We start from the raw sequence: 4176 nt of genomic DNA on the forward strand, positions 1-4176 counted from the left end.
TAATCGCAAAAAGAAAAGGAGTACTTGTGGCACCTTAGAGACTAACAATTCTTTTTGCGAATACAGACTAACACGGCTGTTACTCTGAGTCCCCTAATCATTTTTGTTGCCCTTCGCTGGACTCTCTCCAATTTCTCCACATCCTTCTTGAAGTGTGGGGCCCAAAACTGGACACAGTACTCCAGATGAGGCCTCACCAATGTCGAATAGAGGGGAACGATCACGTCCCTCGATCTGCTTGCAATGCCCCTACTTATACACCCCAAAATGCCATTGGCCTTCTTGGCAACAAGGGCACACTGTTGACTCATCTCCAGCTTCTTGTCCACTGTCACCCTAGGTCCTTCTCTGCAGAACTGCTGCCGAGCCATTCGGTCCCCAGCCTGTAGCTGTGCATTGGGTTCTTCCGTCCTACGTGCAGGACTCTGCTCTTGTCCTTGTTGAACCTCCTCAGATTTCTTTTGGCCCAATCCTCCAATTTGTCTAGGGCCCTCTGTATTCTATCCCTACCCTCCAGCGTATCTACCACTCCTCCCAATTTAGTGTCATCCACAAATTTGCTGAGAGTGCAATCCACACCATCCTCCAGATCATTAATGAAGATATTGAACAAAACCAGCCCCAGGACCGACCCTTGGGGCACTCCGCTAGATACCGGCTGCCAACTAGACATGGAGCCATTGATCACTACCCGTTGAGCCCGACAATCTAGCCAGCTTTCTATCCACCTTATAGTGCATTCATCCAGACCATACTTCTTTAACTTGCTGGCAAGAATACTGTGGGAGACCGTGTCAAAAGCTTTGCTAAAGTCAAGGAACAACATGTCCACTGCTTTCCCCTCATCCACAGAGCCAGTAATCTCGTCATAGAAGGCAATTAGATTAGTCAGGCATGACTTGCCCTTGGTGAATCCATGCTGACTGTTCCTGATCACTTTCCTCTCCTCTAAGTGCTTCAGAATTGATTTCTTGAGGACATGCTCCATGATTTTTCCAGGGACTGAGGTGAGGCTGACTGGCCTGTAGTTCCCAGGATCCTCCTTCTTCCCTTTTTTAAAGATGGGCACTACATTAGCCTTTTTCCAATCTTCCGGGACTTCCCCCGATCGCCATGAGTTTTCAAAGATAATAGCCAATGGCTGTGCAATCACATCCGTCAATTCCTTTAGCACTCTCGGATGCAGCTCATCTGGCCCCATGGACTTGTGCATGTCCACTTTTTCTAAATAGTCCCGAACCACTTATTTCTTCACAGAGGGCTTGCCAACTCCTCCGAATGCTGTGCTGCCCAGTGCAGTCATCTGGGAGCTGACCTTGTTTGTGAAGACAGAGGCAAAAAAAGCATTGAGTATGTTAGCTTTTTCCACATCCTCTGTCACTAGGTTGCCTCTCTCATTTAGTAATGGGCCCACAGTTTCCTTGGCTTTCTTCTTATTGCCAAAATACCTGAAGAAACCCTTCTTGTTACTCTTAACTTCGCTCGCTAGCTGCAACTCCAGGTGTGATTTGGCCTTCCTGATTTCACTTCTGCATGCCTGAGCAATATTTATATACTCATCCGTGGTCATTTGTCCAATCTTCCACTTCTTGTAAGCCTCTTTTTTGTGTTTAAAATCAGCAAGGATTTCTCTGTTAAGCCAAGCTGGTCGCCTACCATATTTACTATTCTTTCTACACATCGGGATGGTTTGTCTCTGTAACCTCAATAAGGATTCTTTAAAATACAGCCAGCTCTCCTGGACTCCTTTCCCCCTCATGTTATTCTCCCAGGGGATCTTTCCCATCAGTTCCCTGAGGGAGTCAAAGTCTGCTTTTCTGAAGTTCAGAGTCCGTATTTTGCTGCTTTCCTTTCCTCCTTGTGTCAGGATCCTGAACTCGACCATCTCATGGTCACTGCCTCCCAGGTTCCCATCCACTTTTGCTTCCCCCACTAATTCTACCCGGTTTGTGAGCAGCAGGTCAAGAAGAGCTCTGCCCCTAGTCGGTTCCTCCAGCACTTACACCAGGAAATTGTCCCCTACAGTTTCCAAAAACTTCCTGGATTTTCTGTGCACCGCTGTATTGCTCTCCCAGCTGATATCAGGATGATTGAAGTCGCCCATGAGAACCAGGGCGTGCCATCTTGTAGCTTCTGCGAGTTGCCGGAAGAAAGCCTCATCCACCTCATCCCCCTGGTCTCGTGGTCTACAGGAGACTCCCACCACGACATCACTCTTGTTGCTCAGGCTTCTAAACTTAATCCAGAGACTCTCAGATTTTTCTACAGTTTCATACTTGAGCTCTGAGCAGTCATACTGCTCCCTTACATACAGTGCAACTCCCCCACCTTTTCTGGCCTCCCTGTCCTTCCTGAACAGTTTATATCCATCCATGACAGCACTCCAGTCATGCGAGTTATCCCACCAAGTCTCCGTTATTCCAATCACATCATAATTCCCTGACTTTGCCAGGATCTCCAGTTCTCCCTGCTTGTGTCCCAAGCTTTGTGCATTTGTATATAGGCACTTGAGATAACCCGCTGATCGCTCCTTGTTCTCAGTATGAGGCAGGAGCCCTCCCCTCTCACACGCTCCAGCTCGTGCTTCCTCCCGGTATCCCGCTTCCCCACTTACCTCAGGGCTTTGGTCTCCTTTCCCTGGTGAACCTAGTTTAAAGCCCTCCTCACTAGGTTAGCCAGCCTGCTCACGAAGATGCTCTTCCCTCTCTTCGTTAAGTGGAGCCCGTCTCTGCCTAGCATTCCTCCTTCTTGGAACACCATCCCATGATTGAAGAATCCAAAGCCTTCTCTCCGACACCACCTGTGTAGCCATTCCTTGACTTCCACGATTTGACAGTCTCTACCCCGGCCTTTTCCTTCCACGGGGAGGATGGACGAGAACACCACTTGCACCTCAAACTCCTTTATCCTTCTTCCCAGAGCCACGTAGTCTGCAGTGATCCGCTCAAGGTAATTCTTGGCAGTATCATTGGTGCCCACGTGGAAAAGCAGGAAGGGGTAGCGGTCCGAGGGCTTGATGAGTCTCGGCAGTCTCTCCGTCACATCGCGACTCTTAGCCCCCGGCAAGCAGCAGACTTCTCTGTTTTCCCGGTCAGGGCGGCAGATAGATGACTCAGTCCTCCTGAGGAGAGAGTCCCCGACCACCACCACCCACCTCCTTCTCTTGGGAGTGATGGTCGTGGAACCCCCAACCTTAGGACAGTGCATCTCATGCCTTTCAACTGGCGGAGTCTCCTTCTGCTCCCTTCCCCCAGACGTAACATCTGGGCCACTCCCCGCAATGGTACCTGTGGAGAGAACATGAAAATGGTTACTTACCTGTGTCCGCTTTGCTGGTACATGGACTTTCCCCCTTCTTCTTCTGGAGGTCACATGTTGCCAGATTTCTTCACAGTCCTCCTGTCCCTGCTGCGCAGCCTGCTCTGAATCTTCAGAACCTTGTGCCCATAGAAGCATATCCTGACGTCTGTCCAGGAAATCTTCAGTTTCTCTTATGCAACGCAGGGTCGATACCTGTTGCTCCAGACCTTGAACCTTCTCTTCCAATATGGAGACCAGCTTGCACTTTGTACAGACAAAGTCGCTTCTGTCCTCTGGAAGAAAGACAAACATGGCACATCCAGTGCAGGTCACAACAGTTGAACACTCCCCATCCATATTACCTTCCTACTATGAGCTTCCTCCGGAGATGCAGTAATTCCTCAGAGAAGTCGTTAGGGTGTAAGCCTCAGTGGGCTCACTCCAGGTGAACTCCCAGGCAAACTCCTGCTGTTTGCTGCTCTGCTGTTCCCCGCTGCTCAGCTGGTTCTATAAGCACCGAGCCTAAAGCTCTTCCAAGCCTTCTTAGCGCAGCGGGCAGCGCATCAGTCTCATAATCTGAAGGTCCTGAGTTCAAGCCTCAGAGAAGGCAACTCTTCTTGCTCCCTGCTTTAGATTTTCTAACGGAAATCAGAGAAAAAAAGACTAGAGCTGAGTGGTTTCTAGACACCCTCCCATCCATCTAACACACACACAAAGACTTTTCTAACGGTACGTGTACAGTACGAAATTAGTTCAAAATTATTCGATTCGAAATTTCGGGAGCTATTTTAGACATTCAGTCTTCGGTGTCCCCACTAAAGCGCGTGAATTTGGCAGAGTGCATCCACAGTACCGAGGCTAGCATCGAACGTCGGA

At 49.3% G+C, this 4176-nt stretch overlaps 1 non-coding gene across 1 annotated transcript; it reads left to right on the plus strand.

Moving 5' to 3' along the window:
- The first annotated feature begins 3837 nt into the window (after positions 1 to 3837).
- TRNAM-CAU (transfer RNA methionine (anticodon CAU)) lies at positions 3838 to 3910 on the plus strand. Its single transcript has one exon. It is a non-coding gene; the product is annotated as a tRNA-Met (tRNA).
- Positions 3911 to 4176: the final 266 nt, after the last annotated feature.

Source organism: Caretta caretta, chromosome 28 (assembly GCF_965140235.1).
Source record: "Caretta caretta isolate rCarCar2 chromosome 28, rCarCar1.hap1, whole genome shotgun sequence".
Taxonomy (NCBI): Eukaryota; Metazoa; Chordata; order Testudines; family Cheloniidae; genus Caretta; species Caretta caretta.